Source organism: Rhinolophus sinicus, chromosome 1, assembly GCF_057876585.1.
Source record: "Rhinolophus sinicus isolate RSI-liver-muscle chromosome 1, RSI-T2T, whole genome shotgun sequence".
Classification (NCBI taxonomy): Eukaryota; Metazoa; Chordata; class Mammalia; order Chiroptera; family Rhinolophidae; genus Rhinolophus; species Rhinolophus sinicus.
In genome coordinates this window covers 43070102-43084491 of record NC_142501.1, presented here as the reverse complement: position 1 = coordinate 43084491, position 14390 = coordinate 43070102, and the positions used below count along the sequence as shown (strand labels likewise).

General features: G+C 37.9%; 2 pseudogenes across 1 annotated transcript; one reads left to right on the top strand and one right to left on the bottom strand.

The window, feature by feature from the left end:
* Positions 1-905: 905 nt before the first annotated feature.
* On the bottom strand, positions 906-11230 carry LOC109449699 (putative ATP-dependent RNA helicase DDX52 pseudogene; annotated as a pseudogene). The gene is made up of 2 exons (XR_016021372.1): positions 10997-11230; positions 906-2710 (listed from the first exon to the last, which is right to left on the bottom strand). The product of XR_016021372.1 is annotated as a putative ATP-dependent RNA helicase DDX52 pseudogene (transcript).
* Positions 11231-12603: 1373 nt separating this feature from the next.
* Positions 12604-13036, top strand: LOC109449705 (large ribosomal subunit protein eL32 pseudogene; annotated as a pseudogene).
* Positions 13037-14390: the final 1354 nt, after the last annotated feature.

The window sequence follows — 14390 nt, the reverse complement described above, 5'->3', positions numbered from 1 at the left end:
ACCTATCATAGTAACATTAGAGTGTTTGTATTCTTGTAAAAAGATGGAGTAACTCATGTAGCTCTCTGGGCAGATATTGTTTCAAGCAAAGAGAACAGTCAGTGCAAAGGTCCTGGGGTAGAGTGTGCTTAGAACACTTGAGGAGCTACAGAAAAACTAGTGTGACTGGAATAAAGTAAACTTATACAGATGTCCACTGAATCCAAAACCAGGATCTTAGGGCTCTGGAAGGGGCCCTACACACAAGCTATTTGAAATAACCCAGGAATTAATCACTTACCTGTAATTGATAGGATTTTGAGTAATTTTTAATTTCTTTTGAATTTTCCAAATCTTCTACAGACTTAATCTCTTTAGAACTAGGGGATAAAACAAACTAAAAATTATGAAGTCAAACTCTTCTGTTTTTTGGGTTTTTTGTTTGTTGTTGTTCTGTTTTTATAGTTGAAGAAACTAAAGGAAGAGAATTTATATGTCCAGATGTTGCAGAAGCTTAAATCCTGGTTGGCTTACTTCTACTTCAGGGAGTCCTGGCATCAGCATGATGAAACTGACAAGCTTATTCATTTCCTGAAGATGCTAACTGATCCAGTACCAGGACACTTTTTTTTTTTTTTTTTTAATATTTGGATGTTTTTATTTTTAGCATAAGCTTTTGTTCTTCTATAAGAAGTATCTCTCTGGATTCAAACCACAAATGTCAATGAATATTATTTTCATTGTGTAATCATTTAAAAGTCACCTACAAATTAAAATGTGATATAATGCACTGAAAGTTTATGATCATTTTCCACTGTTCCCAGGTTCTTGTCATTCATTTCAAGTGTTTGGTACAGGTGATTTTAAGATGAAGTATTCCATGAAAATAACGTTCATGCTGGGATCATAAAATTACAGTCTTTAAAAAAAATCTATTTTTAACTTTTGTCTTCAAGAGCTACTTTCTTCTTGCTGTTCTGACCAGTGACCTTTTTCCGTTTATCCTTCGCTTTTTCTAAGAAACATTTTGGAGTTGTACTAATGCTCTCCCTTTCCAATGGTTTCTTAATCATCTTTTTCTTTTGTTTGCTTAGAAGTTTCTGGAAACCTTTTATGTATTCTGGTACAGGACATCCGGCCTGTTGTATAACATTGGCAATGCTTCTTAATAATGGTTTATCATCTTCAGTGAAAAATGTAACAGCTTTCCCTTTATGCCCTGCTCTTCCAGTTCGACCTATCCTGTGGATATATTCCCCTGAGCTGGTTGGAAAGTCATAATTAATTACCAAGTTCACACCTTTAAAATCAATTCCTCTGGCTAGCAAAGCTGTACAAATAAGGACCCAGATTTTTCCTGCTCTGAAGCTGTGGACTGTACTATCTCTCTGTTGCTGTGTTCTCTGTTGCATGAATAACATCCACATTAATACCTTCATATATGAGCTCATGAAAAAGTTCTTTAGCCCTTTCAATGGACTGAACAAAAACAAGAACAGGTGGATTGAAACCCTTTTTAATAAGTTCTCTCATTGCTAGAAGTTTTCCAGTCTCAGACCCAACAAAGAGAAGCTCTTGTTCTACAGTCTCTACTGCAGAATTCCTTGCTCCAATGGATACGGTGATGACATTGTCCAGGTTAAGTTTGCACCACTGCTCGACGTCATATGCAAAAGTTGCACTGAACATTGCTCTTCTGACCTTGAGGGATGTGCAGGCCAGGAAAATGGAAGCCAGCTGGTCCCTGAACCCAGTTTTGCCATCTTCAAACAGTTTATCTGATTCATCTACTATCAGCCATTCAACACTTGTTAAGTCTATTCCTGGAGGATCCTGTTTTAATAAATAGATTAGTCAATTTGGAGTAGTCACAAGAATATCAAACTTCTTAGATGATTTTGGTCCAAATTTCTTGGCTGCAACTGCTGCTTTGTGGATCACGTGTATCCTGAATCCTGTTCCCTCAGATATTTTTACTAACTCTCGGTGAATCTGGTTGGCAAGTTCTCATGTGGGTGATGTAATCAGGTCTCTAAAGCCTTTGTTTGTGGGCTGTTTCAGGTGCATTAATATGGGAATGCTAAAAGCCAAAGTCTTTCCAGATCCAGTAGGAGCAGAAGACAGAAGTTCTCGACCATGCAGCATAACTGGAATGGATTGCATTTGGATTGGCGTAGGTATCTGGAAGCCTGAATCTAGAATGTTCTGAAGCAGTCGAGGATTGATTTTATGTTCCTGTTCAAGCTGCTGAAATGTAGCAATTGGGTCAGGAAGATCAGTTCCTTGAACGTGAATTTTGTGTTTATTCCGGAAGACATTTATCTTTTCTTTTCTGAGATGCTCCAACTTTCCTGAAGTTAGTTTATTTTCTCTTTTAACTTTTTTATCTTCAATTTTTGCTTCCACAGATGATATCCACTGTATAGTAGAACCTTCTTCTTCTGAAGTAATTTCTGAACTCATCTTCTTTCTCTTTTTCTTGATCTGCTCCCTCTTCGTTTCAGTTAGGCTCTCTTCTTTTTTCTCTTCATCTTGGAGCTCTTGATGAGTTCTTGATCCTCCACACTCACCTGGGACAGACTTCTTGTTTCCAAAAAAGTCCAGTCCCTGCAGCACCTCTGGAGAATCAAAGTCATATTTCCTTTTTCCTACCTGGAATCGGGCTGCGTCCGCCGAGAAGCGCCTCACGTCGAATTTTCCAGGACTCTCTTATAAATCAGCATGCAGGCACCTAGAGGACATTGGTTAGGAGAGTAGGTCATCAAAAGTGATAAGCCAAGAAAGCAAGAAGCTACCAAAGAATCTCCTTGCCCAAAAGGATCTTTGGAATTTGATCTTGTACAAAAGAAAAGTAGAATTCCTCCAAGTCATTCTACCTAAATGTAGTCGTAGCTGACCTATAGCTATTAACTAATTTGTCTAAAACTTATCAGGACTCCAGCATAGAAAAGGAATAAGTTATTTTATTTAACACACGTTCCTATATTGAGAGAACGATTACGAAGAAAAGAACTAGGTTAAAAGTGAGTTTTAGAAATCCATTCATCTACTCCACAAGTATCTAGAGAGTGCCTCCTCTGACACTGGCACTGTGCTGTGCAGTAAACAAAATGCCTCGAGGAGCGGAGAGCCCAGTGGAAAGACAACACAGAACAAACACACAAATAATTATATACTTACCACTGAGGTAGCTAGCTGCCAGGAAGGAAAAGGCAGAATGCAAAGAAAACTATGAAAGGAAGACTTAACCTAGATCGGGATGCGTGGGGATGAATCCGAGGAAGTGGCATTTAAGCTGAAATCTGAACAATGAGGCTTAGAAGAGCAGAAAGAAACGGAGAAGGAGGGAAGGGGGAAATTTCCCAGGACAGGGAACTGCAGGTGTGAAGACCTTGAATGTCAGAGGAATTTGGGGTGTTCCAAGAATAGAGGGAAGCTTGGGTAATGGGAAACCGTGAGAGAGATGGGGACCGCTGAGACATGAAAATTGACACAGGCATGAGCCAGAGGATGCAGTGCCTTTGATCCATATTAAGGATATTGAAAACTTATCTTTGGAGAAACAGAAAGTCACTAAAGATCTTACATAGAAGGCTGACATAATCATACTTGTACTCTACAGACATCGCTCCGAAGATGTGAAGCATCAAAGGGCAACAAATCTACCATATTCTTTTTTCACAAAGTATCACATTAAATTAAAATAACTAGGGGTATTATAAATGCAAAAGCAGAGGGAAAGTAAGAGTAAAGTCTAGTTTCTCCATTCCAAAGATGCAAATCCTTAAATTATATTTTTTTACTAGTATAATAATTTGTTACGTAATTTATAGGTACAAAGTATAAACGATTTGACATCTGTTTCCCCAATTCCTTGAACTTTCTGGATTCTAATTTAGTTTCCTAGGAAAGCGAAGGGTTAAAAGCAGAAAGTTGTTAAATTCCACACACACAAAAAACAACTTTTCAAACATGCATATTATCTTGACATCAAAAGGTACAGTAAACCAAAATTTCATTACTCTACAATATCACTTTTCATTTAAAACTTGGATAGTGTAGCACTTGAAGTTGCAGTAGACTTGGTTTCAGCAACTAGACAGATTTAATTGCTTTGGGCATGTAAATACAAGGCTCCAACAGAATTACCAGTTCTTCTGACCAAAACAAGACAAGTGGATCTTCAAAAACCTGTGAAAAAGTTTGACCCTTTGGCCTCCAGTACACAAAACAATACTTCATTCTATAAGCTGAAGTAGAAAGCAATTTTATGGATTAACTCTATCAAAGTGAAGCACATAAAAAGGGCCTAAAATAACAATATATTAATCAGGATATTAAAAAATCAAATTTCAGTTTTTCAGGGATCTTAGTTTGCCAAGAATGACCTATATATAGCTATTTGTTAATAAACTCACACAACACAAAGCTGTAATTAAGCAATGAATTTTCATTTTTCTTTCCTCAGTACTAAAAAGGAATAATTAAACTATTATTATTTGATGATAACATCTGCTAATTAGGACATATAATATTCTGAAAACCATGATTAGAAAATGTGGAAAACCAAAGAACTACAGTTAATACCGTAAGTAAAAACTCTTAATAAGAAGTATTTAATAATAATAGTTTCAAAACATACCGTTACATGGGGGGGGGGGGAAGGTGACAACACCGAGAGAACTGGACTATGTTTCAATTGTCATTGGTTATTTTTTCACTCCTCTCTTAGTAACTAATAGAACAATAGAAAACAAACAACAAAAAAAGGATATAGACTTAAAAAACCACTAAATTAAGAGTCCTTAGTTGTTCTCCATTCCTACATCTTGGCAATACAACCTCCTCCTGTACATTTCTGAAATCTGTTCCCTAATTCCATGGGTTGCAGACCTGGACTGACCGCCTTTGCCCATTAGCTAATAGCAACCCAATTTTCCCTGGGTAATCAAGATCCATCTCCCAGCCAGTACAATGAATGATCCCTTTTCCCCTTGTTATTTCAGTGGCATGAGGAAACTAATATGGTAAGAGGGAGTATCAACTTCTAAATTAACAGAATCATGTCAGTGCTCACTAGTGGAACATTCTTTCATTGGCACTGGAACCTTCAAACCCACTCAGCCCAATGATTATGGAATGCAAAGAAAATTTTCCTTAAGTGGATTATTATGTTTAAAAGTAAAAGGCCATATAACGGACTATATTATCCAGCCATAAAAGGGACTGAAGTATTAATATATGCACAACATGGATGAACCTTGAAAACATCAGGCTAAATGAAAGGAGCCAGATTCAAAAGGCCACAAATTACATGATTTCATTCATATGAAATATCCCAAATAAGCAAATCCATAAAGGCTGAAAGTAGATTAGTGGTTACGTAGGGTTAGTGGGAGGGGGAATGGGGGGTGACTGCTATGGGTATGGGGTTTCTTTTGGAGGTGATGACAGTGTTCTGGAATTAGACAGTGGTGATGGTCACACAACTTTGTGACTATATAACTATTGAGAATTTGAAATGCTAATCTAAATTAGGATGTGCTGTACATGTAAAATACACACCAGAATTCAAAATCTCAGTACCAAAAACAGGGAATGTAAAACATCTTCTTCATTTTCATATTAATTACACATTGACAATATATTTTAAATATATGGGGTTAGATAAAACGTATTATTAAAATTAATTTACCAGTTTCTTTTTACTCGTTTTAATGTGATTGCTAGAAAAGTTAAAATTACATATATGGCTCACATTTCATTTCTGTTGGAGAACACTGAGCTAGACAATAGGCACTGTGAATACAAATACAACTAAGACAGGATCTCTGCACTCAAGGAGCTCCTAATTTGCCTAGGAATTGAGATTCATTACAATATAATGTGATCAGCACTCTTACATCAGTATAAACAATCAGCAAGCTGGTACTGTACAAAGAAAAGAACAATGGGAAAGAGTGACATGGAGAACAGGACAGAAAGAGGTCGTTCCCCTCAAAGAAAAATGGACCTGCAGGAAAGGTGTTGAATGAGGTTCTTTGCAGCCCTGTGGATTACTTGACTGATGCTGGGAGCGTTTCTAAAGCTACTTGAATGCGGTTGGAATGTAGACACAGTGTCTCTATCTGCAGTGCACACAGAGTGGTGATAGTACAGTAAGTTTTCACTTAACGACATCGATAGGCTCCTGGAAGTGCGGTAAAAGAACTTATAATGAAACCAGCTTTACCAGAGGCTAATTGATACAAACAAAAGTAGGTTCCTACAGCATCTCATCAATGTTATAACAGCATTGACCGTTGACCAAAACGACGTTATTCGAGGACCTGCTGTACTTCCCAATTGCAGCAATTACATGGGACTGATCACTAACGGGGCTTACCAGGGTATACTTAGGTAGGGTTTTAATAAAAGTGAAAGACACAGTACAGCAGGACAAAGAAAGCAAGGCAGAGAGAGACAGACTTGAGGCTACTGGGCACAGCTCCCAGGGCCCTCTGTCAGTCCCACTTTGTCTTCAGAGTGTGAACCACCAACGTAGTGAGATACTGGAGTCTCAGGGATGCTGAAGCATGAGTTTATTGAGGGGTCTTTATGACTCTGTACCAAGTAGCTAAAAGCAGGCTATGAAGCTTAACAAGGTGCATCATTGTCTATTCTCATCTTGGCCAAGGAGCCAGACTTCCAGGCTTCCCTGGAGAAAGCATAGAGCTACTAGAATCTAACAGAAAGGTCATGCTTCCATTCCCATACAAAAAAGGAACAATTTAGGGGTTAACTTAGGAAAGAAGTGTGGTAGGCAGCCGCTAGGTTGGTCCCTACCTGATAAATATTTACACCCTGGGATAACGCCCTCACCTTGAGTGTGAGCTGAAACTTTGTGACTCACTTCTAACAAACAGAAGATAGCAAAAACAGTAAGATGTCACCTCTGAGATTAAGTTACAAAAGGACTGTGACTTTCGCCTGGTGCTCTTTCTCACACTCATGTTCGATTGCTTTGAGGAAAGTCAGCTGCCATGTTGTAGGCTACCTTATGAAGAGACCAGCATGGCAAGGAATTGAAGGAGACCCCTGGCCAATGCTGGTAAGGAACTGAGGCCCTCCATTTAACAGCCTGTGAGGCCAACAGTCATGTGAGCTTGGAAGCGAATGTCACACTTTCAGATGAGAGTACAGTCCTAGCAAACACCTTGATTGCAGTCTTGTGAGGAGGCACCCAGCTAAGCCACAACCAGGTTTCTGACCCACAGGAACTGTGACGTGATAAATGTTTGTTATTTTAAGCCTTACACAGTGACAATAACTGATGCAGAACACTAACAATGAGCTTCATTCTGCAAAAGAAGCGCATGAGGATAGCACGAGTGTTCCAAATATATGAAGCTGGTTTATGGGTTGGTTGGTTTGCTTTAGAGTAAACGTTCACATATTTAATAGTAACTTTAAAATAAACATCACTACATTTAAAATGGTTCCAAAAGTACATCTGTAGATGGTAATATAAATTAAAGTATACAAACTTAAATAAATGTAATATTAGCTATGGTATAAATAATGGTAAATGTGCAGTGTACCTGTTATTGAAATGTCAAAAAAAAACCACACAAAACCCAGCATATTGCCAGAACATTAGAAGCCATAGCCATGATTCTCAAACTTCAACAATCTACTTTTGATATTGTTTTGGCACTGCATTCTTCAATGAATAAATTAATTTCATAATTTCCAGAATTAAGTCCCAAGTCTTATTTTTCAGTAGATCTTTTCACACTCGGTGTTAAATACGTGGCTCCTTTCAACTGAATAAAACATGTATGTTTGTTTTAGAGATCCATTTTGTGCAGGCTCATTCGACTGAAGGATCTCTGTGGCAGGTGACAGGTAATACTGCCTGTGTAACTGAGGGATCTTTCTGTTTAGCAGAGGCTGTAGAGCCTCTATAAGGCGATGGTAGTTTTCAGCTCCCTTTGATACTCCTTTTGATTTGGCCCAATTAAGTCTTTATTTATTATTTTTTTAAGGCATCCTCACAGCTTTCAGTAAAATCTTGAAGCAGAGTTGCAGTTTATTATGATGTCTGAAGAGTTTTGGGTCTGAGTATTTCAGACAGGAAAACCTGTGCAACTTCCAAAGGCCTCTGATTCACTGCTGTGCCTACAGATCCCTGGAGTACTATCTGAAGCATTTTGGGACCCGCAGGATCCTAATGTGATACACATGCCAGCTCCTGTGTCTTTTCCTGCATGTCTTCAATAGCAAATTCAATTGGTGTTATCTCCTCTTTGTGAGTGACATCGACCCTTGTCTTAATATAAGGAGAAACATGAGAAATATTCAGCATGGTCTTCCACTTGAATTGTTCATGAAGTTTCCCATGGACATCATCACGTTATAATCTACTTTATACTTATTTACAGGATTAGAATTCTTGATTAGTTCAACCACATCCTCTCCAAATCTTTCTCCATAAAATCCCTCTAATCTGTGAGATAAGCTCTGCAAGTTTGGTTATTTCAGGTTCCTTGTAAACAAATTCTAAGTTCCCAAACTTGGTTCCACAAATACCAACACAAAAATAGGTGCCAAAAATCTGCTGATAATTTTGCTGAATGCTTCTTGAAATTGGTTTGTGGTATTAAATCACAAAACGAACAGGGAGGCAGTAAGGGAGGCCTTAAATAAGTTAAGGTCATGCTGACCCAGAGAGGAAAAGTTAGGTTAGAAGGAAAAGCACAAGGCCACTAGAAATTCTAAGTGCAAAGCCAAAGACAGGTGGAAGCTGAAGGACAGTCTGGGTGAGTGCACGCTGGGATTCCTCAGCAGGCATATTCTGGCCACTTGGTCCACTACTTCGAATCATGTAATGGAAATGTTCCTTGGTAAGAAATGGATTGTAATTGCAGATTCTAGTGTTTTGGATCAAATGTGAAGTAGTGTGATAATTATATTCATTCTTAGGTGCACTTTTATTGCTTAAAAGCTATTTGACCTTAAGTTATTTCTCTGTAACTCAGTTTTCTTTTATGTAAAAAAAGGACAATAGAATTGACTGGTTTATTGTGAATAATGTGAGACAATGAGTAAAGGTCAATTAATAAAGGGTGTACTTGAACCTGAGCACAACCACATACCTATCCAGAAACTTTGCTTTCACAAGATTCTCTGAAGCATCCAAGAGGAACTAAATTAAGATAATTCCCCCAATGCATAACAACTTAATGCTTTGCTCAGCCCATGCAGCCATATTATAAGTAGTATGTGATTTATATTTGATATTTTAACGTCTTAAAAATAATTAGGAACTTACAATACCACAAGGTAAGAGCCACATTTTAGATATGTAATTCAAAGCAGAGCAGGCAACTTCCCAATGACCAATGGGCTTTAACATATCTAAAATGCTGCCACAGTGACAGTATCAGTTCCCTGATCATTTGGTCCCCACAATTACAGTAGCCTGGAATCCCAAGCAAATTATTAACTTGTAGTTACACAGAGATCAGAGAGTAGGAGAGAGGGAGAAAGCAAACTGAAAGGACTTAGCAAAGGAAATGCTAAATTTCCTTTCCTACCCCTTCCAACTCTTTCAATTTGTGTCAACAATCTAGATTTCTGTTACTACTAAAAAAAAAAAATCTATTATATCATAGACAAATTCATCCTACTTAGGCAAAGCAAAAGGTATGACAAATTAATGAGGATACCAAATTAAACCTCAGACATTTATTTCATTAAAATTTACCCTGAAATACCAGCTCTGAAAATAATGATCTGTCTGAAAAGATGGTGGCCTGCGTACAAATTCATGACTCCACTCCTCTCTAGAATCTATGTAGGATTGACTCAACCTCTAAGAGGTGTGGGTTAACTTGTTCGAGAGTGTTGGCTTACAGGCTGGCCTCCAGGAAAAGGAGTCGGCCCTTACAAAGCTCCATGGAAACTTGGAGCTACATGCGTAAGGTAATCAATCACCAGTCAGCCTGAAGACTCCCTAAATCGCACAGGCAAGGCAGCTCTCTCAACCCTCTCAGTGGCATAACCCAGAAACAAGATTTCTCCTTCTTCTTCTCCCTCATCCACCTAACCATTGAGTCCTATTGGCGTTCTCCACCCCCCCCCCGCCCCCAGAACATAGGTTAAAACTGTCCAGTGCATTTTACTTATAGCACATCTTAACTTGGACCAACTCCCATTTCAAGTTCTCAATAGCCACATATGGCTGTTGGCTACCATATTGGACAGTTAAGCTCTAGTTAATTACTTTTTGGTAACTTGTGTTATAGTATGTTTACTATGATTACAGGGCTACCAAAATGCTATCAGTTTGCATCATTCTTAATCTTCCCTAGCAATTCTTTCTTAAAAGTGTATCCATTCCCTTAATAGGGCACCTTCCCATCTTGAAGTCAGAATCTGATGTTCACTCCCAAGTTTCCTTCATAAATCTGAGGCTTTTTGGGTCCTGATGGCCTCATGACTGTTTTTGATGTGACCATCTTCATTTAAGTATATAGTTTAGGTGAAATCCTGACTCATACTCCATAATCTCTACTCCACAATCTACACATAACATAGAGGAGCTTTAACTACTTCTCCAAGTTTTACTTGTAAACATCTAGAGTTAGAAGGGAATCAACTTTGAATGCCTTACTTGAGACATGTACAAGTGTAGATTGTAATAACAAAGCAGTATTATTTGTGCTTCTATCTCTAGACTCTCCTGTTGAAGAGAACCTCAAAATAAATTAGTTGGTAAGACCAGTAGAGTTGACCACTTTCATCTAGATAAAGATAGGCAAGAAGAGGCATTAACCTGGCTGTGGTAAGGTAATATAAGGCATCCCAGTGTCAATAAGAAAACGTCTCAAGCATGTCATTCTTTTTCATCTCTCATTTAACTGCCCATAACATTTATGTCTCTAACAAATATCAACTGACATCTGGACACTTGTTTTCTCACCTCTTCTAGATTGCAGTTTCCTAAGGCGAGGAAGAACTTGTTTTTACTCACCTTTGTGGCTTCTACAGTAGCAGCGTGTTTTCCATAAGCTTCTTACATTATAGGTCTTTAACATGTGCAAATTTTATTCCAGGAAATAAGGCATATGTAACATGCCAATCAATGTTACCATTCAGATGGATTTTTCATTCTGTATTTTCGCTCTAAAATTAGCCTTCATTTATTATTGCTTTCTTTCTGTAGTCACCTCCTTGGAAGGATATACATAGTTTTCTCTCCTTCTTGCCTGAAGTTAACCTTTGAAATAAAATGTCAAAAATATTCATTGGTACCTATAGGTTCTAGCCTTAACATGTAAAAGTCACACCTAACGTGAAAACATTAATTATTAAACAATTAAGAATGATAGCAGCCAATTCAACATTGTTAAGCATTTATATGCATCTCTAAATGCTTTATATGATTTAAGAAAAGTATTTGAAAATTAATGTTGACTTTTTGGCAATAATGCAAGACTGAACATATCCATTTAATTGTGTTTGTTCCAGAATCACCATTGTAACCACTCTAAGAGATATTTTTTTTCAATCTTAAAAACTGAGGAATTTCCAAATGTTTATCAATATTTATTCCATGAGAAATTTAAACAAATTTTAAAGTATTTTTCATTTAAAAATTAACCCATTACATGGTTATGTAAATAACATTTTTATGAAAAATAATTATCACAACAAAAAGTTTGAAAAAAAGTCTAGTGTTGTTTTGTATTTTCACAAATCTTTTAATGCCTGACTTCTTATAGGACAGCTAAATGCTCATACCTACCTGTGTTCTATTGTTGAGCTATGTTGTCTTGCTTGAAATACATTAAGAAAATACAATGTCAAATACATAACACAGCTTTTTATATGTATAAAGCAAGTGCTCTTAATAGCCTTTTCAGATAGTCATACATATTCTTTGATACTACACCAAAAGCTGACAAGCAGTTGTTTCTTACAAGTTAGTTGCAATATGGAAGCTAAACAACAAGGAAATTTTCATATTGTTCTATTAAAATCCATTGGTGTGCCTGGCTTTTTGAATGGATCTTCTTCTTCTTCTTTTTGAATAGATTTCTTATTGCCTTGCATTGATCATCAGAAAGTATTGGTTCATTAAATTATGCAGATCTTCCAAATATTGACATATTTTAGCACACATCCCAACATAGTGGGATGCTATCAAGCTCAGGATCTCTAGATACAAGTTTTCCAAAATCCTAATTTTTCTTGGAAACCTCAAATTTTATCATTGGCAATAAGTACTTGTATTTTCCTTGAAATGTCAGGATGAATTAGTTTGCGAAAATGTCAATGATTCATTCAAGTAAAACTGATGTTTCATGAGACTATCTCAGTTTACAAGTCAAACATTTCCATGTGATTTTGCTTGATGAGCATCACACATCATTGCTTCTGTTGCTCTGCTTCAAATGCAGCTTGAATGCATGCAGCAGTTCTTTATGTGTACTTGCTATTTCATCACAGAATATTTAAAACACACGTACTCAAGAGCTGAGATTTAATAACGTCAACAACTTTCACTGCTTCATCAAAGATATTCTGATCCCATCAGCCCTTGCGCACCACTTTCCCCTCTCTTCCTCTGCGCTGCCTACGAAGGTGGCACTCATCTCCTACACGGTATCATGGCTGCCCTCAGACCACTCATGAAGCCCGAGATCGTCAAAAAGAGGACCAAGAAGTTTATAGGGCACCAGTCAGACCAGTATGTCAAATTTAAGTGTAAGTGGCAGAAATCTCCAAGGCATTGACAATATGGTGGGCAGAAGATTCAAGGGCCAGATCGTGATGCCCAACACTAGTCATGGGAGTAACAAGAAAACAAAGCACATGCTGTCCAGTGGGTTTCAAAAGTTCCACAATGTCAAGGAGCTTGAAGAGCTGCTGATGTGCAACAAACCTTACTGTGCTGAGATTGCTCACAACGTCTCCTCAAAGAACCACAAAGCTGTTGTGGAAAGAGCAGCCCAGCTGGCCATCACTCACCAACCCCAATGGCCAGCTGTGCAGTGAAGAAAATGAATAGTCTGCTCGTGTGCAAATTGTGTTTTAATAAAACCATAAAATTCTTCCAAAAAAAAAAAAAAAAGATATTCTGAAGTGAGAGTTGTTTTTGTTTTGTTTTGTTTTGTTTGAATTCTGAGAGCTCCCTACAGTAAAAAACACAATGGCTAATACAATGACTACTAATAGTTTGGAGCTATTGCCTTGACTGGTCCTATGGCGCCAGCAGTTTTAATCACTGCTTTTCTAACCAAATATTTTACTGATATTAAACCACCAAATACTCAAGATGAGCACAGCTGCCTTTCCTATGGAAGCATGCTGCATAATATTTTGTGAGAAGCCCAGTCTTAAGTCTTCAAAATATATTTTTTTAATTGTAATAAAATACACATTAAGTTACCATTTTAAGGATTTTGAAGTGTACAGTTCAGTAGTTAAGAATGTTATCACTAGCAAAACTGAAATTATATACCAACTGAACAACTTCCAATCTCTTCCGACTCCCAGAAATGTAGTTAAGTGAGTATTCAAGATTTTATAAAAGTAACACTTTTCTAGTAGTCACAAAGTAAAACCTCAAAAGAAGTTATATTTCGCCTTCTGTGCTTTCTTGCAATTTCCTGAACTTAGTAAAAATTTTGCTGCTCTCCTGAATGAAACCTGAAAATATTTACTTGTGACAGCTTAATTAACATTTCTCCTTTTAAAAACACGGACATCAGCATCATGGCAGAGAAAGAGGACCCCTTTATATCTCTCCTTAAAATTAGAAATCAGACATCTGTAATTCAAGAGGTTCCTCTGCTCAACACACAAACATGCCTCAGAGATCCATACATTGGTACATCTGAAGGAGAGCATATTAGAATGAGTAGGGGTCGGGGGGGAGGTGGATGACAGGGATGGTGGCTACAGATGCAGTTCAGCACCTTCCACAGCCCCATCTAACTGTATAGCAGTGGAGGAGCTGGACTGTGTATGCACATATTAATATATACAGCCCGGAGGGTAAGAAGCACAGAACCACCATCCCTGCCTATGAAGCTGACGTGCTCCCCCCACATCCCATTGTGGCAGAACCTGGTAGCAGTAGCTGAGACGCATTAAATAGCACAGTGGTGCCAACCGACATTACTAATAAGGAGTTAGTGCTACAGACTCATTAACATGCATTCCTTTCCACATCCATCTTGGCAGAACCCAGTAGAAACAGCAGAGACATGGCACAGCAGGATCAGAGACCATTAGTAACAATGAGGCAGCACTGGGAGCCTGCAAACCTGGTTCCCCAACACCCACTACATCTCCCCACCACGGTGGTGGTGCCCAAGACCAAGGCAATCCAGATATAGAGGGGACACCTACCAACCTGG